At 44.7% G+C, this 21,470-nt stretch overlaps 1 protein-coding gene and 1 long non-coding RNA gene across 4 annotated transcripts in view; one reads left to right on the forward strand and one right to left on the reverse strand.

Annotated features, from left to right (window-relative positions):
- LOC128329649 (uncharacterized) overlaps positions 1–14,517 on the forward strand; it is a 116,737-nt gene extending 102,220 nt beyond the window's left edge. For both annotated transcript variants that reach the window (XR_008309741.1, XR_008309742.1), the window contains exons 6-7: positions 12,357–12,420; positions 14,427–14,517. This is a non-coding gene — a long non-coding RNA (uncharacterized LOC128329649). The remainder of the gene's footprint in view (positions 1–12,356; positions 12,421–14,426) is intronic.
- NRP1 (neuropilin 1) overlaps positions 1–21,470 on the reverse strand; it is a 215,631-nt gene that overhangs the window by 61,725 nt on the left and 132,436 nt on the right. The window lies entirely within an intron of this gene.

Genomic DNA, 21,470 nt, shown 5'->3' on the forward strand with positions numbered 1-21,470 from the left:
AAGGGAGGAGGGAGGGAATAGTTTGGAAAGGGACAGAAATGTTAAATTTGGCTGCTTCTGCAGAATCCAATTGTCTGACATGTTATCGTAATGTCAAACAGTAATTAACTTTATGCATTTGCCCTACTGAAGAAGAAGATTAGCAATAGTGGAATAAGGAAATTGCAAAAGACACACCTTGGAAACTACACAAGGAATCCTGCTGTGTTTCTCAATTGGCTGTCGCTCATTCACACTATGGAGGCTGTTGTTAAACATACCCAGAGGCGTAACTATAGGGGGGGCAGGGGGGGCACGTGCCCCGGGCGCCATATTTTCTGGTCAAGTGGGGGGCGCCGCCATGACAATTTTTTTAAAATTTTTTTTGTTAATACAAATGTTTCCTGCTCAGTGCAGCAGCGCTGCAGCAGTCAAGGGGGCGCGTCGGCGCCCCCTCCCCCACGAGCGGTCCCTTCTGTGCCGCCCGCGCCCCCCCCCATTGCTTTGCTGGCGCCTGGCGGCCAGTCAGTGGCCTGGCTTTGCGGCAGCGGCGGGTGCTTGTGAGGAAAAACCTAAGTATAATGTACTATGTTGGGGGGGGCGGCGGCGGGGGGGGGCATTTCAGTGCTTGCCCCGGGTGCCGTTTTCCCTAGTTACGCCTCTGAACATACCATAACACTAGGCATACTGGCTAAGAAGTAAGCCCCAGTGAACTCAGGGAAACTTACTTCTGAGTAAATGTTTTACGATGATGCTCTAAGATGCCTATGTAATGCATTTTTCTTTCTAATGTTAGTAACCTTAGATATGGTGAGAGACAAATAAGTAAGAGCAGTGTAGCTATTGAGAAAGTTGGTGATGCTTTGCAATGTAGCAGGGCAACATTGCAAACTTGGCAATGTTGCCCTGCTAACTTGGCAAAGAGGCACCTTTTAACATGGTGATTCTCTTTATTTAGCAGGGGGAGAGTAACTGGCCCTATCCACCCCCAGCACAGGACCTCCAGTGACTGTTGCTGGTGTCTATCTTGTGTTTCTTTTTAGATTGTGAGCCCTTTGGGGACAGGGATCCATCTTATTTATTTGTTATTTCTCTGTGTAAGGCATTCTTGGAAGGGCGGTATAGAAATCGAATGAATAAATAATATATTAAAAAAATGTAGGCTTATGCATAATTCATTTATAGAATTCCCTGCAGCAAGATGTGGTGATGGCCATTAACTTAGATAGTTTTAAAAAGGGATTAGACATGTTCATGTATGATAAATCTATCAATGGCTATTAGCCATGTTGGCTATATGGAACCTCCAGGTTTAGGGGTGGTATACCACTGGACAGCAGTTTGGGGGCAACATTAGCAGGAGAGAGCTACTGACTTTGTGCCCAACATATGGGGCTTCCCAGAGGCATTGTATTGATCATTGTGGTAGACTAAATGGACCTGTGCCATGTGATGTATTCTTGGATTTTGTATAAGTCCCTGGAGAGGTACAATTTTCATCCAATACCTATAACCAAAACTGATAGCCAGATATTTCCAAAGTAGAACTCTGATTGTCAAACACAGATGCTCACTGAAATCATTTCCAGAAATTCTAGAAGTAATATCATTTTGGATGTTGCTTCATCAGCATTTTTAGGGTAGCACTTCATAGAACAGCTTTGTCTATAGTGGCCAACATCTTGACTAAGCATGAGCCTGCGCCCCAGGAAGAAGAATGAAATACTTAAATCAGTAGAAAATACCATGATTGAGAGAGTGGTTGATCAAACTGTGGTATGTACATTATTATTAATTTCATGATGGTTTATAGGAAGGAACCATTGAGGCTGTTCTTACACGCAGGCAAAACTGAGCTAATGAAGCCAAACCTGGTCTTGCCCTCACGTGAGGACCACCAGGATTGTGCCTGATCCCGGCGGTGCCTCAGCAGCAAACCTGCCAAACCTTAGTGCTCCCTTAGACCCGTTTTCTTGATCGGCTGCCAGCTCGGCTGCTAGCAGCCAAGCTGGGAGACTGTGGGGCTCCTGACTGGTGTTGGGGGAATCCTCATAATGCACCACACACTTGAGCAGTGCATTATGGGAGTTATAGGGTTGGGGCAACACGTTTGGGCAGCTGCACATCTGGGTGATCTCCACACCCAGACTAGAAACAATCATCGTTTGGAGGGAGGTAAGCTTTTCAAGGCTTCAACCCCTTTCTCACTCAGTATATTTCCAATTTCTGCAGTGATTCTCTTTCTTTCTTTCTTTCTTTCTTTCTTTCTTTCTTTATTTATTTCTTTCTTTCTTTCTTTCTTTATTTATTTATTTATTTATTTATTTATTTATTTATTTATTTATTTATTTATTTATTTACCACATTTGTATATTGCCCAAAACGCAACTCTCTTGGCATGAACTAGATAAATGTTAGAGTAAGCTTGTATCTTAGATGCTGCAGTCACTGGCTGCATTCTTGAGAGAATGGCTCAAGAATGGTCTACGTTAATCAGGCCTACACAAATCGTGACCCACCAAACATAACACAGTCTACCAGCCATGGGGGGAAGGAAGCCGATCTCGTGGTAGAGAGTATGAATGGTCCTTTTTGCTAAGCAGGGTCCACATGGATTTGTACATGGATGGGTGACTACATGTGAACTCTGTAAGATATTCCCCTTAGGGGATGGGGTCATAGCTCAGTGAAAGAGCAGCCACATGCTAGTATGCGCAAGGTCCCAGGTTCGCTCCCTGGCTGAAAGAGACTCCTGCCTGAAATTTTGGAGCACCACTGCCAGTCATTGTAGACAATTCTAAGTGAGATGGACCAATGGTCTGACTTGCATAAGGCAGACCATTCCTATGTCCCTGTGGCATCCTATCAGGGAATCAAGCAGTCTTCTGTTTTTGCTGCCTAATGACAGGCAACCCACCCCCAACACACACACATGCACGCGTGTGCGCACACACACACACACGGGTGGGGGGGGAGTTGTCGTCAAAAGACCAGGAGGCCATAACAATGCATGCTTAGTGAGATGCATTCAGCTGTGGGGGGCAACAAGTTGTGAAAGCCGAGTGCACAGGTTTCATTCAGGATCATTCCAGCAGAAAAAAGAATGAAGTAGCTTATTTATCTATGGTGCAGTAAACTATGTAGCAAATAGATGAAAATGACTGGTTAAAGAGCGGTGTGCAACATACGGGCCATGAAATGAATCTTTCTGCTTCCTATAATCATGTGAATATAACTAAGCCATAAATGCAAAGGACTCGTTTTTGAGATGGAAATCTGCCGTGCACAATAAAACATCATCCGCTGAGACCTGCTGCAGTGGCAAGGGAGGAATTGTTGCTACCAGCCTCCTTAGTGCTGTAGGTTTGTCTGTTCTACTGCCTGAGAAAATAAAAGATGAAGGGCTGGAGTTTGATTAACAGGAAGCTTTTGTTTGTGAGCAGGTCTTGCAGCTTGGAAAGCAGCATACTCTGTTATTTGACCCTCTGTGCCAAAAGTCAATATTTTTAGAGAATGGTGTCATTTCCTTAGATGGCAGGAATTACTCTGTGTTCAACTAATCATCATTATTCTGATGTCTGGTACAGACTCATGCGTGCAATCACCTGGCATTTTCCCCACACCAAGATAACCTCTTTTTGAATTTGTGATCAGAGATGCACCTAGGTAATTTTGGAGCCTGGCCCTAAAGGCCTTTGGAGGCCACACCTTCCCTTGCAAATTAAGCATCAACATGCTTGGCTGGGTGACCACACCACCTGGGACAGACTAAAGAGGATTTGGGGGCCCCCATGGGCTGTGGAGGCCCAGGACTTTGGCCCCAAAGTCCAGGGTAAGAGTGGCTCTGTTCGTGATGGGTTTGATCCAGTGGTGCTCATCAGGGCCGTATCTAGGGTGGTGCAGGCAAGGCACATGCCCCGGGCGCCACTTGAAGGGGGGCACCATTCTTAAAAATTAAATTTTTTTTTAAATGGCTGCCAAAACCAAAATGGCCACCGTGCATGCTCACATGGCCTCTATGAGGCCCTAGGCCATGCCAGGCCTTGCAGAGGCCATTTGAGCATTTGTGGTGGCCATTTTGTTTTCAGTGGCCATTTTTTAAAAAAAATATTTTCAAAAACGGCCACCACACATGCTCAAATGGTCCCTGTGAGGCATTAGAGGCCAGCAAGCAGAGGGGGGACCTTTGCAGACCCCCTACACAAGGCCTTTAGGAAGCCCCCACCAAGGGGCTACAGGTAATTCATATATATATATATGCTAGGATTGTATTCATTTGCTCTTACTTTGCTTCTTGTGATAAGTGAGTTAAATGTGATGTCTTAATAATATGGCTATTAATGGCGAGTTTGTCTTTGAATCAGTGTGAAATCCTTAGTATTAAGGCCCACTGGGAGTTTCTTTGCATATCCTTTAATTATTTTCAGAGTATCTGGGAAAAGTCAAATTCTCCATTTATTTTTAAAACTTATATAATAGCTATGCTACAATGCATAGTAGAGAATTAGACAGGCACTTCTGTTTAGTTTTCCAAGTACACCTCCACATAGTATTTGGGTATTTCATGAGCCCCAGCATACTGAAATGCATAGTTTTCCAGCATTTTTTGGTCTGGCTACGTCCATTGCTAAATAGTTCTTGAAACATTAAAAGATTAACAAACTTGACTTGTATTTTTCAGCTGATATTATGGTAAAGTTATCTGAAAGATGGGTATCAGATGTTTGAACAGGGGGCGCAATTTCAGTGTTTGCCCTAGGCGCTATTTTCCCTAGATACGCCTCTGGTGCTCATATGTCACAACATGCCCCTTTTGCATCCTGAAATGTTTCTTCCACAATCTCTGGCACACATTCCTCAGATATGAATTGAAGGCTACTTCATAGGTTGCCTTTTTCCTGCAGCAAGTTCATGCTATGAGAAAACCCGTGTATGTACACACACACACACACACACACACATGCTTTAATGTACAAAACACGGTATGCATTATTCTCTTGCTGTGAGTATGCACATTTGGAAGCTGTTTCATGATTTCATCACGGAAATGGCCTCTGTATAGGAACAAGGTAGCAGATATTCCCAGGGTCTGGTTTGAAGGCACATGAAGCAGCAACCTGTCTGAAACTAAGCATGTCTGGGTCTGGCAGATGCCTGGATGGGAGACCACCTGAAACCCTATGCAGACTACTTTGAGCTCTGGCAAGAAAGAAAGAAAAGATGCATCTCTAAGAAATAAATAATCTATGAAGTGGGGTGGAGATCCGGTCTTGTGGTAGTGAGCATGAATGATCCCGTTGCTAGGCAAGGTTTCCCTTGGTTTGCATTTGGATGGGTGACTACATGTGAGCACTGTCTGCTGTAAGATATTCTCCTTAGGGGATGGGTAATATCTCAGTGGTAGAGTATCTGCTTTCATGCAGAAGGTCCTCAGTTCACTCCTGACCATCTCTAGGTAGGGCTGGGAAAGACTCCTGCCTGACACCTTGGAGAGCTGCTGCCAATCAGCGTAGACAACACTGAGCTAGATGGACCAATGGTCTGACTTGGTATAAGGCAGCTTCTTATGTTCCTGTGTTCACTGTGTGGTTCTGGTTAACTCACTCTCACTTAACCACAATTCTCCTTCCTGAAAAATGGAAACAATAATAGGCTACCTCAAGTGCTGTTCTGAGGACCCCAGAAATAAAGATCTACACAAGACAGAGCTACTGAAATGGAAGATAACAAAGAAGAAGGAAGATGTACTAGTTTTCAGTGAAAGATTTATGTTGGTGCTGCAGAGGGAGTGCAGAAAGGGCCTTTGTCACTTGTCACTGCTCTGCCTGCAAGCCCTGTCACCCCCCAAAATTAGGGGAAAAGACCTTTCTTTTTGACAGGGAAAAGATAATGCCTGTGTGGGCTGTGTCACATCTGGATTCATGGCACATTCTCCTACTCTTATGTTAATTTTTTTTGCATAAATCAGAAGCAACTAATTAAAAGAGAAATATTTAATTCTGACATGTTCTTTGAACTGGCATTCCATCTGGTTCTGTTTCTGAATAGTAAAATCTGCTGTAGCTGTAAAAATTGGCAAGCAGTATGGTAGTAAGGGGAGACAAAAGCGACTCAGTACAGCAGGTTCATACACTAGCATTTCAACTTGAGCCGTTTCCAGTATTCAGCATACCAAACTGCTCCAGCATGGAAATGATAAAAATTAATGTGAATGACCAAAATAAATAAATAAAAAATAAATGCTATTCCTTTCCTGGGAGAGGAGTGTGCCACTATACATTAGTTCTGTGAGATATTTTTAGTGTAGCCTTTGAAAAAGAGTTTGAGACATATGCGGAATACAATACATCCCACTGAAACTAGCAAAGTATGCTTTGTGGCTTGCTTCCATCCACTGGCCATGCAAACAAAGGAGAAATGCACTTTTGTATACACCGTTAAGTGATACTCCATCTGCACTACTTTAAAAAAAATAAATCCCAAGGTATATTATTTTCAGAAGAATCTGAAAACATATCCCTTTTCCAATTCATCTCTTCCTTGGCAGCATCTTAAGAACTGGACTTGATGGTACAATACGTTCCTATGACAAAGAGATCTCCATTCTGGGTGAGCTCCACAGTCCAAAGCAATCAGCTTTTTATGTAATTGGAAACTTTTCTGTGGCAGGAACAGAGGCTGATTAACTCCTGGCACTTTTGAAAAACATTGCTTTGCGTCTACAAGGAGCACGGCTTATTGTAAAATATTACTCTTCTGAAGCCAAAATCTTTGCTTCAACACTACATTAGCTTGCAAATGTACACCTAAGACATTTCACAATCACTGGGTCAACAAAAGAGAGTAATGTGAATGGGTCCCCCCTTCTCTTGCTAAGGTTCTTAGAAGCCCTTGCTAAGCTATAAATTATTCAGAAACTTAATACTTTTAATTAACATTTTTGAATCCTTTTTTCGGATTCAGATTTAATTTTAAACCATAGCCTAATCCTGCTGTTTGGAATGAATACAAGTATTTAGTACAGCCTGTGTGGAACATTTCTGGGATGGAGTTCAGAGACTACAGAACTGTGAAAATCTCTTCCTGAATTGCACTTTACAAACATAACAATTAAAGAGCTGTTAAAATCCCAGGAGCAGGCTACAAGTGTCTCAGGATCTCCATGTAGATGAACACTGCTGTTGCATCTCAGCTGCAAGTAGCTTTCCTAGCAGACAAGTGTGGTTTGTTGGTACCAGAGGGCCCTGATGATTGACAGGCATCATTGCCTTCTCAACTACTGTCATAATATAATTTCAGCTCACTATTATCCACATTAACCATGCATGCATTTTGGGAAGCGGCCACATAGAGCCAAGCACTTGGAGGCTCAGTGGCTGTCGTACTGTGCAGATATCTGTCCATGGAAGAGAGAGGTGTTGGCACTGTTTCCGAGCCACGGTAAGGTATGCCTGCACTGCTTCTGAAGGCAGGGGCTGCTTTGTGCCTTCTAAGAACTGTGAAAGCGTACTTGCAGCTCCGTGGTCACTGGCAATGATGAGAGAACAACTCTATGGATTGCAAAGCTTAGTAGGCGTGCAGCAGTCCTACCTTCAGAAGCAGTCTGGGGAAGCGAGCGGAGGGGGGAAGTGCTGTCTGCAGAAGTGGAGGAGAGCTGGCCTTGTGCTAAAGTAAAGGTAAAGTGTGATGCAAGTTGATTTCGACTCCTGGTGCCCACAGAGCCCTGTGGTTTTCTTTTGGTAGAATACAGGAGGGGTTTACCATTGCCTCCTCCTGCGTGGAATGAGATGATGCCTTTCAGCATCTTCCTATATCGCTGCTGCCCGATATAGTTCCAGCAGGGAATCGAACCGGCAACCTTCTGCTTGTTAGTCAAGCATTTCCACGCTGCGCCACTTAAGTAGCAAGCATGAATTGTCCCCTTTGCAAAGCAGGGTCTGCCCTGGTTTGCATTTGAATGGGAGACTACATGCATGAGCTCTGTAAGATATATCCCTTAGGGGATGGGTTTGCTCTGGGAAGATCTTCTGCCTGCTTGCAGGCAGAAGGTTCCAGGTTCCCTTCCTGGCATCTCCAGGAAAGGGCTGAGAAAGACTCCTGCCAGCAACCTTGAAGAAGTTGCTGCCAGTCTGTGTAGATAATAGTGAGCTAGATGGACCAATGGTCTGGCTTGGTATAAGGCAGCTTCCTGTGTTCCTATGTGAGCAGCACAGGTATGCTTTACAGCAGCTTAGACGCAGCACCCGCACTTTTCTCTTCTATGGATGGATATCTTGCATCCAAGTCCTTTACGAACAGCACAAGTCAGGTGAGTGAGTATATATGGGAAAGGAGTAGGATTGCAGGGAGAGAGCCAGTGAAGGTTGAAACAGAGTCTACATGCATACAACTCGATGTGCATATGGCTCTCTACATATTTTCAGGAAACCTCAAAAAACTTCTGGACCCACACCGCTCCCTGGTATCTCAGGTTGAGGCAGTGGCCAGAGGGGCTTTCTATCAGCTTCGGCTGATATGCCAGCTGCGCCCGTTTCTTGAGATGAATGACCTCAAACAGTGGTACATATGCTGGTAACCTCCAGACTGGACTTCTGCAATGCGCTCTATGTGGGGCTGCCTTTGTACATAAACCGGAGCCTCCAGTTGGTACAGAATGTGGTGGTCAGGTTGGTCTCTGGGTCATCCCAGAGAGACCACATCACTCCTTTGCTGATAGAGTTACACAGGCTGCCAATAGGTTTCCGGGCAAAATACGAAGTGCTGGTCGTAAGCTATAAAGCCCTAAATAGCTTAGGCCCTGGTATTTAAGAGAAATACTTTTATATTTGTTTTAATTGTTTTTATGTTATTGTTAACTGCCCAGAGACGAAAGTTTGGGTGGTATACAAGTTAAATAAACAAAAGAAAGAAAGAAAGAAAGAAAGAAAGAAAGAAAGAAAGAAAGAAAGAAAGAAAGAAAGAAAGAAAAGTCTTCTTCATTATGAGCCCCACCGCCCATTGAGGTCGTCTAGAGAGGTCCGTTTCCAGTTAATGCCAGCTTGGCTGGTGGCCACACAGGGGCAGGCCTGCTCGGTTCCTGCCCCTAGATTGTGGAATGCGCTCCCTACTGAAATATGATCCTTCCCATCTCTGACAATTTTTTAAAAGTATTTGAAAACCCACCTCTTCGTCCAAGCTTTTTCAGCTTTTTAAATTTTTAGGTTTTAATCTGTTTTTGACTTTTAAATTGTTTTAATTGTTTAAAGTTTTGTGTATGTTTTTAACTTGTTTTATGTTATTGTTAACTGCCCAGAGATGAAAATTTGGGGCACTGTACAAATTAGATAGATAGATAGATAGATAGATAGATAGATAGATAGATAGATAGATGTATGGATGAATGAACGAACGAACGAACGAACGAACGAACGAACGAACAGGGTTCTCAGTCAGAAGGAGAGTGCTCTATGTACAGTTGTACATGGTTGGTTCCAATCTTCAAATAAATGCATTGGGTGTGTGTGTGTGTGTGTGTGTGTGTGACCCTGCTCACCCCAAGCAGGTTCACACATCTCACATTTGTCATTTGAAAAGGCTTCGAGAAAGGCTTGAATGTGCACCCTGATCCAGTTTTGGTCACACACAACTTATCTTGTTCAAGAAATGATGGACACATCCCCCATCAGCATCCAAAGGTCTGGAACATAGGAAGCTGCCATATAGTGAGTCAGACCATTGGTCTATCTAGCTCAGTATTGTCTTCACAGACTGGCAGAGGCTTCTCCAAGGTTGCAGGCAGGAATCTCTCTCAGCCTTATCTTGGAGAAGCCATAGAGGGAACTTGAAACCTTCTGCTCTTCCCAGAGCGGTTCCATCCCCTGAGGGGAAGATCTTACAGTGCTCACACATCAAGTCCCAAATTCATATACACCAGGAGCCCCTGGTGGCGCAGTGGTAAAACTGCCGCCCTGTAACCAGAAGGTTACAAGTTCGATCCTGACCAGGGGCTCAAGGTTGACTCAGCCTTCCATCCTTCCGAGGTCGGTAAAATGAGTACCCAGAAATGTCGGGGGCAATATGCTAAATCACTGTAAACCGCTTAGAGAGCTCCGGCTATAGAGCGGTATATAAGTGTAAGTGCTATTGCTAAGTGCTATATACAACCATGGCAGACTGTGCTTAGCTAAGAGGACAAGCCATGCTTGCTACCACAAGACCAGCTCTCCTACATTGTCTATCCTGACTGGCAGAGCTCTGCAAGGCTTCAGGCATCTCTCTCTCTCCGTCCTTGAGACCCTTTCATGTGGAGATGTTGAGGACCTTATTTATGCAGAGCATTTGTCTGCTACTCAGACATGGCCCCTACCCAAATCTGTGTTGACTGTGGACATGGAGCTCTGTGTATGATCTCTCTTGGTAGATCAGTAAGGTGCTACAATTACTATAACAGCAATTCATTCTTCTAGCATAACTCTAGCTGTATCAATATAACAAATGGTTATCATTGTGGAACACAGCGAGGTGCTAATTGGTGTTTCATAGAGAAGAACCGAAATGCTTGAGAAACAACAAAAAATAGTGGCTCACATGCTGCACATGAGTGCTGCAGCCTAGTAACTTTGCATTGTGCAATTTGTCACAATGTTACTGAAATACAAAATCTGTGCAAATTGTGTCACACAATGGGCTTACTCTTGTGTAATGTAAATTGCAGAAAGGCAGTGTTACCAGGCTTTCCTTGACTGGAATGTTTGCATTTGCTGGGATGAGTGGGAAGCAGAGTTCTCCTCTGATGGCCCATCTCCACCTTGGCTATGGTTCAACTTCAGGCTGCTCAAGGGGAATAAGGCTGCTCCCCATCACAGAGGATGGCATGCCTCCGTCCCTGGCCATTATCACAGAGCTGAAGGAGCTGTGTAGGTCATCTAGTTCAATCCAACAGAGGGTTCTCCATTCTCTGCTGAAGACTTCCAGTGAAGCCCACCACCCTCCTAGATAACTGGTTCCTGTTTCTACCATTAAGAAGTTGATTGTAATGTTCAACCAAAATGTATCCTCCATCCCATTAGATCTAGAGTCCTACTCACTGGGGCAGCAGAGAACAAATCTTTCTATACAGCAGACCTTCAGATATTTGATGAATGCTACCATGTCTCCCCACCACCACCCTTAGCATTTCAAAGCTAAACCCCTGCTAACTGAGCCTTTAAATGTGGTGATTCTCTTTATTTAGCAGGGGGAGAGCAACTGGCCTTATCCATCCCTAGCACAGCTTCCCTCCAGTGGCTGTTGCTTGTGTATCTTATGTTTCTTTTTTTAGACTGTGAGCCCTTTGGGGTCAGGGTGCCATTGTATGTATGTATGTATGTATGTATGTATGTATGTATCTATCTATCTATCTATCTATCTATCTATCTATCTATCTATCTATCTATCTAAACTGCTTTGGGAACTTTTGTTGAAAAACAGCATATAACTATTCAGCGTATTCATGTTCATAAACATACTCAGTTCCTTTCCTTGTAGGTCTTGTTTTCTAGATTGCTGTCCATCTTCTTAGCCCTTCTCTGAACCCCTTCCAGTTTGTCTACATCTTTTAGGAACATAGGAAGCTGCCATATACTGAGTCAGACCATTGATCAATCTAGCTCAGTATTGTCTTCACAGATTGGCAGCGTTGGCCAAGTTGAAGACAGATCATCCTGGGGAGAATGTATCTATGTGGTCGCTAAGAGTCGATACTGACTTGATGGCACTTAGGAACATAGGAAGCTTCCATATACTGAGCCAGACCATTGGGCTATCTAGCTCAGTATTGTCTTCACAGATTGGCAGCGGCTTCTCCAAGGTTGCAGGCAGGAATCTCTTTCAGCCCTGTCTTGGAGATACCAGGGAGGGAACTGAACCTTCTGCTCTTCCCAGAGCGGCTCCATACCCAAGGGGAATATATTACAGTGTTCACATTTCTAGTCTCCCATTCATATGCAACTAGGGTGGACCCTGCTTAACTAAGGGGACAAGTCATGCTTGCTACCACAAGACCAGCAATCCTCTCCTCTCCTTTTAAAAAGTGCAGTTGCCCAGAACTGGAAACACAACTCCAGCTGAATTTTGTCTAGTGAGTACCAAAATGGAGCCCTTACATCTCATGACTTTGAAACTATGATTCTGTTAACGCAGACTAAAATCACATTAACCTTTCCTTTGCAGCTACATCACACTGGTGACATGTTCAGTTTGTGATAGATTGCTATCCCATAATCCTTTACATATGTGCTGTCAAGCCTGCTATCTCCCATCCTATACTGTGATTTATTTTGCCTAAATGCAGAACTTTGCATTTGTCTTTGCTGAATTTCATTTAGTTGGTTTCAACCCAGTTTTCCATTCTATCAAAGAATAGTCTGAATGTTCTCAGGCCAGAGAATGCTCTGATAAGAAGATACAGTTCTATCACTGAAGGTAAGCAGGTCAGTCCGTGTAAGCTGTCTGGGTGGGAGAAAGCCTGGGAACCATATGTAAAAAACTTTGTGGGAACAGCTGGGGAGAAATGTGATAAATGAATAAACTTGCTATTCACACTGGCTTGCTACTGAGAATACCTCCAATATGTTCAGAAATGGGTAGATGGCAAAATCTCAACAGGGAGGGTTTTTCTGATATTGTTGCACCATCAAAACAAGTTAGGGCATTTAAAATGCTGAATAACACTGGGAATTCAGCGTTACAACCATTTATCTCTGGTTGGCCAGATACTGGCCTGTTCTTTTTGGCAGAATACATCAGAACTCTCCGAAAGTTGTAAGTTTCTGCACCTAAACGTCAGCTCTCAATGGTGCAACAGTAGTACTGCATCAAGATTAAAGTTAGTCTAGTGTGATGACAAAGAAGCTCTGATCAGCATTTTGATTGACTGACTGATTGACTGATTGATTAAGGAGAGGAGAGCTGGTCTTGTGGTAGCAAGCACAACTTGTCCCCTTAGCTAAGCAGGGTCCACCCTGGTTGTATATGAATGGGAGATTAGAAGTGTGAGCACTGTAAGATATTCCCCTTGGGTATGGAGCCGCTCTGGGAAGAGCAGAAGGTTCAAGGTTCCCTCCCTGGCACCTCCAAGATAGGGCTGAGAGAGATTCCTGTCTGCAACCTTGGAGAAGCCGCTGCCAGTCTGTGAAGACAATACTGAGATAGATAGCCCAATGGTCTGACTCAGTATATGGCAGCTTCCTATGTTCCTAAGTGCCATCAAGTCAGTATCGACTCTTAGCGACCACATAGATACATTCTCTCCAGGATGATCTGTCTTCAACTTGGCCTTTAAGGTCTCTCAAGGGTGCATTGATTGCTGTCGTAATCGAGTCCATCCACCTTGCTGCTGGTCGTCCTCTTCTCATATTGTTGGACTACAGCTCCCACCACCCCCAGTCACAAGCCCTTTGTGGCTGGGGATGATGGGAGCTGTAGTCGAACAACAGATGGGAACTCAATGTTGAGAACTCCTGGTTTTGCGAATCCAACACCTCAGGCCATACAGAAGAGAAACAACAGGCTACAGAAGAAAAACAACACGCTACATAAGTGCCAGCTGTCTGTCAGATGTTAAGTGAAAACATTTCATCTGAAGAGAAGCCCTGTCTCCCTTGTAAAAGAAAGAAGAAATAGGCTTCAGCTTGCTTGATTAATATGCTCCTTTTAAAAAAGGAACTGCTGGAAGCTTTTGTTCATCCGACAAATGTAAAGTCCAGAGTGGGGGCTTTTAAAGAATGCATTTTAAACTAAAGGACAATGCAATCATTTAAGGTTAGCATGAAAATGGAATTGCATCTCAGCTCTGTCTCCTCTGATGGCAGGAAGTGATGGTGAAAAGGAAAACAAACCCCCCCCCCAAAAAAAAGGATTGCGTGAACATGGCAGATGGAATGCACTGATTCTAGAAGGGCAGATAGTTAACTCAATGAAGCAAAGTTCCTTTGACCTCCTATTCCCTGCCACTATGAGAGGGCTGTAAAGAGGGCAAAGTTCAATGGAAGAATAAAATCAGGCTGGAAAACACATGGACAAAGGCAGCAAATGACCAGACAGCCAGGAACGTAATCATTATGGGACACGGTATGGACTAAATAAGACCCAGATGGCATCTGAACTCTTCCATCTTATATCACTGCACAAGATGTGCGAACAAGTACGGTTCAGTATATATGTGAGCCTAAATGTGAAGGCAAGATGCTCTGTAATTAAATCTGCAAAATAGCAGATGCTCTGCTACAGGCTACCACCCACTGTCACTTCCAAAGGCTGGCCTCCTCCCCTAGTCAGATTTCAGATGATGAATTTAGCCCAGTTCCATTATTCAACATGTATTAAATGAGGCTTGTGGGATAGTGGTGGTGGAACGGACCGTGGTGTTTTTGGTTAATTCATTCATTGCTGCAGGCCAGCTTTTGAATGGTGCTTTACTTTTATTCCAGTCCAGGAGCAGAGGCGGGGCTAACAAAACAGCCAGCAGCAAGAGCACTGAAGGCAGACGGCACTTGCCTCTCTGTAAATAATATCTGTCTCATTAAACCATTAATCTTTTTGATTCCACCACTGTCTTGTCCTTGCATAACACAACTCTTTCCTCTGGAATCTACACTGACTACTAGGTTGCCAGCTCCCCAACATTTGTACAGCAGTATGGGTTCCCTGGTCACATGGATGGAGCCTCCATGCATACAGCCATGTGCACAAAGTATTCCTTTCATATGTTAAATGAACATGCAATTGGGGGTGGAGACTTTTGCCATGGTGCCGTCCCTCCAACTCACAATAAATTAGCGTTAAATGAACTGGGTTCTTGCCTGTCCCCCCATTTGTTTATTTCTTGGGCTCTGATGCTAAAAGGTCTCATTACCAACTGGCTGATCCTTACCAAGGCTATTAACACATAGGCAACATTTGCACATAACGGGGGACCGGATGGTCTGGGTGGGTGCTTTGGAGGGACCCATGGTTTCCTTACCATTATCTCAGAACCCAGCCAACTCCGGTCCCATCCTTAGCACGACCTGAGGTCACACTGATGAGACCCCAATTTGAACACTTGGTTTGTATTGCGTTTTGCTGCTCCAAACTGAGGATCCATGGAGGCTCCTTTTCATCCAAATGCAGCACTGGAGGCTGCATTTGGTTGGACTGGAGTTGAGGGAGGAAGTTCCTCCCTCTCTCCCTCCCTCCATGATTGGCTGTGCAGTCTGTCCTTCAAGCAAGAAGGAAGCCCGCACAGCCAGCTCCCCCAATGCTCTCCAGTATGCCCGAATGCAGATGGGAGAGCGAGAGGAGGGGGTGCAGAACTGCAGGGCCATTAGACCCGCAGTTCTGTGTCACATGTGAATACGGCCCTAGAAATGAGAGCTGCTACCTAACCAGGACTTTTCAGAAGACCAGTTGGTGCTATACTGGGAAGGGACACTGATTTGGTTGAAGGGAACTATGTGCACTGGTGCTTGGATAGGCTTTTGAGCTGCCCGCCTGGTGCCTGTCAGGTGAAGGATATACAGTAGCCATGAATCTCCTTCTTCATTATCCACCACATTAGCCAAAGCTTTGCAGACAGGATCTCTCCCTGCCCATGACACAGCAGACTCAAGGCCAGGTATAAAGCTGCTCTTTACTGTTCCTCTCTCTTTCATCTCCCTCCTGAAGAAATTCAGCCCTGCCAGGAAACTCATAGAGCTGGACTGTCAGGTAGCCCTGCATCTTGTAACAGTCCCAAGGAAAGGTGTCTCTTGAACAGCTCTTTGCTCTTGTGCAAACAAGATGGAAAACCAATGTTTCTCTCTCTGCTCAACAGCAAGTGCTGCTTGTCATAATTTTCTGGAGTGGCATTATGAGATGTGAAATGACATGAACTGCATAGATAACTTGTACTCTTGAAAGGGGGGAAACGAACTGACAGTAACCTGGCTTTCATGTCAGTGCACTCCCTAACAATGAGTAAGCCTGACAAGGACGACTGTGAACTTCTGCTCTCAGGCAGCCTTTCAAAGCCAGGGAAGACGTGAATGCGGACTTGCTTCCAGGTTTCATCTTATCACAAGCAGTTGTTGTACGATGCAGTCGGGTACGGTGCGAACACCGGGGGGGGGGAGGGGAGGGGAAGGAAGCAGAAGGAACAGACGCTGAGGGTTTGTGCTTCCCCAGGCTCTTATCTGAGGCGTTTAGATAAGCTCCTTCAGTAAAGCTAACCTAAACAACTGCCTGAAAGAAGTAAAAACCTACTGAAAAATTGCCAACGTGCTGTGCACCAGCCTACATATCCGGAGAGATGAAAATGTGTGTGTCTGTGTTTAGAGAGTATGCCTGGAAACAGACAGTTGTACAGATGCTAATGCAGGATGTTGTATGATGAACTGCAATTATTTTCAGACTTGCTGCTAGGATACATCCTTTTTTTGCAACTATGTATATTACCTTTGCATACTGTCCCCTTTCCCCCCTGCAATTACAAAGTTATAAATATTAAAGGATTATGGATTGCTTGATCATTTCAATGGAAAGGGGAAGGAAACTCCATTTGGAGGCATCTTTGGTCCTGAGGAAATATTCTATTCTATACTAATAAATGTTTTAAATACAATCAATATTTTTCATGAAAGAGAGAGACAGAAATGTACAGCATGGCTGATGTTTTAATCGATGCAGGCTGTTGGAGAAATTAATACTATCCAAACTATCACCTTTGGCATAGCTGCCAAGTTCTGAAAAATCAAGAGGGAAAATTTTGGCTTCATCCCACAGAAGGGAAAGTTCTCCTCCACATTAAGCTTTTGACCCACAATGAAAAGAAAACCATTATAGGTTTCTTAATATTAACAGGTGGTGCAGAATACAGCAGCTCACCTTCTGATGGGTGTGGGTTGCCAGAGCTTACTAAATGCTCGTATTCATAAACTAAATGTTTATGAATATGAATATGAATAGCTTGGAATCGGTAATGAGCTGGATGAGGGAGAACAAACTGAAGTTGAATCCAAACAAGATGGAGGTACTTGTTGTGGGCAGCCAGAACGTAGGAAGTGGTTTAGATCTGCCTGTTCTGGATGGGGTTACACTCCCCCTGAAGGATCAGGTACACAGCTTGGGAGTACTTCTGGACCCAAACATCTCCCTGATATTTCAGGTAGAGGCAGTTGCCAGAAGTGCTTTTTATCAGCTTCGGCTAATATGCCAGCTATGTCCATTTCTCTAGACAAACTACCTTAAATAGTGGTGTATATGCTGGTAACATCCAGGCTTGACTTCTGCAATGTGCTCTACATTGGGCTGCCTTTGTACGTAGTCTGGAAACTGCAACTGGTGCAGAATGTGGCAACCAGGTTAGTCTCTGGGGTCACCCATAGAGACCACATTACTCCTATTTTAACAGAGCTACACAGGCTCTCAATTAGTTTTCAGGCAAAATACAAAATGCTGGTTATTACCTATAAAGCCCTGAATGGCTTGAGCTCAGGGTATTTAAGAGAGTGCCTTCTTCTTCATGAACCCCACCACCTATTAAGATCATTATGGGAGGTCTGGTTGCGGTTGCCACTGGCCTGCTTGGTGGTGAACCAAAACCAGGCCTTCTCTAGGGTTGCCCCGAGGCTCTGGAACACACTCCCAAATGAAATCAGCATTTCTACATCTGTGGTTGTTTGTAAACAAGTTTTGAAAACACACCTGTTTTATCAGGCTGTTAGTTTATGATGTTTTATGAATCTGATACTATGAATGTTTATATGCTGCTTTTCAACAAAAAGTTCCGAAAGCAGTTTACACAGACAGACAGAAATAAATAAATAAAATGGCTCCCTGTCCCCAAAGGGCTCACAATGTAAAAAATAAACATAAAAATAAGATAGACAGCAGCAACAGCCACGGGGGGGGGGGGGCGGGGTGCGGGCAGTGCTGTGCTAGGGATGGAGAGGGCCTTTAAAGTTTCAAGTGTAACAGGATCCTGGACTGGATGGGCCCTGGGCCTAATCAAGCAGGGCTGTACTTATGTTCTTATCCCCCTGGAAAATAGAGAGCATGGTCTTTGCCCTCTTCTAGATGAGACCCTTCAGGTATTTGAAGAGTGCTATCACGCCCATCAGTCACCGCTTCTCCGGGCTAAACATACTCAGTTCATCAACCTTTATTCATATGGCTTTTCTTCGGAATCCTGGCCACTATCCTTCTCTGAACTGGTTTCAATCTGTCTATCCAAAGGGCCATGCCCAGATTAGGTCTAACTATGTGGGATAGATTGGAATTCTCACTTCTGGTGCCTTGGGAGCCATGGTTCTGCTAATGCAGCCTAATTGTGCTAGTCTTTTCTGAGGATGCAGCACACTGCTGACATGCTCAGGTTGTGATCAATAGCAATCCGCAGATACTTTTCGCACATGCTAAGTCAGAAACTGCCCAACCTTAGCCTGTGCATTTGATCGTGGTTGCCCAAGGGCAGAGCTTTACATTTGCCTTTGCTGAATAACATTGTGTCAGCCCACTGTTCCATTCTGTTGAGTTCATTTTGAACATTATTCCTGTCTTCTCAAGTGTTAGCAACCCCTCCCAGTCTTGAGTCTCCTTCGGCCTCAAGAGTGTCCTCTTAAGTCAAGCACTCTTGCACTCAAGATACGGCCGGGGGGAGGGGCATGTAAAGAGGAGTCCTTGAGTTTCCCCACAGCTGGGGAAATGCCTTTCTCTAAAGGCTTGCCCAAGTCTGGGGCCAGGCACTTTAAAAAAAAGTATTTTAATGACTATTTATTTGGGTCGGCTTTTGTCAGCTGGTAATAAGCCAATGCGGACCTGTGTGCGCATGAATGTTAACTCTACTTTAAAACACTTCCCCCCTACAGATGCTGCTCCCCGCTGCTGCTCTGCACAACTGGCACAACCTGTTGAAACATAACAATCCCCAGGAGGACCAAGCTATTGCAGGGCCAGTGCCTGAGGCAAGACACCAATGGCTGCATTGCCCCATGTCCCTGGTGGGAGCCAGCCTCCTTTCAAAAACAACACAGGTTTTATACCAAGTCAGACCATTGGTCCACCTAGCTCAGTATTGTCTACCCAGACTGGCAGCAACTTCTGCAAGACTGCTGGCAGGAGCTCTATCTTGGAGATGCCAGGAAGGGAACTTGGAACCTTCTGCAGGCAAGCAAGCAGGTGCTCTTCACAGGGTGGCCCCATCCCCTAAGGGGGATATCTCACACCTAGCCTCCCATTCAAATGCAACCAGGGTGGACCCTGCTTAGCAAAGGGGACAATTTTCATGCTTGCTACCACAAGACCAGGTCTCAACCCTTGCAAGCTTTGAGAGTGGTATGGGACACAGGGAGCAAGGAAGGTTGCCAGCAACTTCTTTTTCTCTCCTCATGCTCCTTGCAAGCTTTTCATGCTTGCTACCACAAGACCCACTCTCTTCCTTTGTGGCTCCTTGGTAGCATTTGCTTTGCATGCAGCTGGTCTTGTGCTAACAAGCATGACTTGTCCCCTTAGCTAAGCAGGGTCTGCCATTCTGGTCATCCTTTCACAACAGAAGCAAAACATGTAGCTTATTATTATGATATTATAAGCAGGCTCTACTGATCCTTATACAGAGGAGAGCTGGTCTTGTGGTAGCAAGCATGACTTGTCCCCTTAGCTAAGCGGGGTCTACCCTGGTTGCATATGAATGAGAGACTAGAAGTGTGAGCACTGTAAGATATTCCCCTCAGGGGATGGAGCCACTCTGGTAAGAGCAGAAGGTTTCAAGTTCCCTCTCTGGCTTCTCCAAGATAGGGCTGAGAGAGATTCCTGCCTGACAGTCTGTGAAGACAATACTGAGCTAAATAGACCAATGGTCTGACTCAGTATGTGGCAGCTTCCTATGTTCCTAAGAAATGGTGTTGTGGGGCTTCTAGAATTGTCAATCTTTTAAATATGCTAGAGAAACTGTTTTCTGTTATGTCTTAGATAAGTTAAATCTTGAGACCTTGGGTTAGAGCGGTATAAAAATGTGCTAAATAAATAAATAATTTTTTAAAAAATCTGATCTCAGAGAGATTTCATATTCTGAAGATTTCCTTTTTCAGTTCCATAGGAATTTGCATGGTGGCTGTAACTGTATAGCTATCAGTGACCTCAAGAGTGGCATCTACTTCATTCATCAACTGGGTATTATTCTATATGGATGCAACAAGCCAACTGTAGCACTCATCTTGCAAGTGACCCATGGGAAACTCTTAGTAAATTTCTAGTATAGTGTAGTACAAGCCCTGCATTTCGTTGAGCTAGTTCTGGCCGAGATATTTGCAAGATACTGGGTTTGATCCAACCGAGGCATAGTGCCCATGCATGGTGTGATTCCCATGGGGAATAACAGAGCCCTGTTTGCCACATACCCACAGTGGACTTTCACTGAGCAGAGGGAGGGAAACATGCTGGGCTCAACCTAGTCCTCCGCAGGCACTGCACACATGCATTAAGGAATTCCCAACAGAACATAACAGAGCCTGGTTTCCCCTGCTTTCCTGTAGCATAAACACATTGGCACTTAGTGGACGAGGAAAGGAAAGGCTGGGGGCATCCTGAGGACCCAAAACGGTCTGAAGCACCGAATGCCCACTGTACATGTGCCAGGAGGAGGTGAGGTAAACAAAGATCAGTCCAGCCTGGGGAAGGCTCTAGTTCAGTGGCAGAATACATGCTTTGTTTGCATGCAGTCCCTGCTCCAATCCCTGGCAGCAGGGGCATTGCTAGATATTTAAACGATCTGGATCTCCTATAGGAGACAAATGCTGTATTGAGGCCTAAGCATCTAATTTGTCCCCAGCACTGCATCTTTTGGGGAGGAGACAGAGAAGAGAAGCAATCATTGCTGCTGGAGCAGCAGCAGCAGACCCCACAATGAAGGCACCCACCCCACAATCCAGAAAGAGGTGGCCGATGAGATTCAGAGCTCTGAGCCATTCATTGGGACCCCAAGCCCCACTGGCCACCCGCTAATGATGCGCCTGCCTGGCATCCCCAGAAAGGCTGGGAATGACCCTTGTCTGAAGCTTGGGGGATCCAGTGCCCATTGTATGTAGTCAGGATACACAATACTGAGCTTGATGGACCAATGGTATTACTTAGTATGAGGCAGCTGCATATGTTCATAGGCCCTATGGGGGTCCATGTGTGTGTTCCATGTGTGTGCTGCGCCAGTGGTGTGCTGGATTGAGCCAGCATGGTCTCCAACCCCCCCAAAAGTGTCAATAAAAAGGAACTAAAGATGTGACAGAACACACATGTGGAAAGGTTACCAAAAACAATTCTAAAGAAAGTTTGTTGCTCTTAGGGACATCATTTGCTCTTTTCGCTTTCTACAAAACCTGATTGGTTGTTTCTCTTATATTCTGCTTGTGTTTTGGGTTTTGTTGTCTGTTTGGGTTTGGTTTTTTGTGGTGAGATGGCATTACTGTTATTTTCTATTCAAACAACCCTCTAAATTATACAGAAGAAGGGAAATGAAGCTGAAGTAC

The sequence above is a fragment of the Hemicordylus capensis genome, chromosome 6, assembly GCF_027244095.1.
Source record: "Hemicordylus capensis ecotype Gifberg chromosome 6, rHemCap1.1.pri, whole genome shotgun sequence".
Classification (NCBI taxonomy): Eukaryota; Metazoa; Chordata; class Lepidosauria; order Squamata; family Cordylidae; genus Hemicordylus; species Hemicordylus capensis.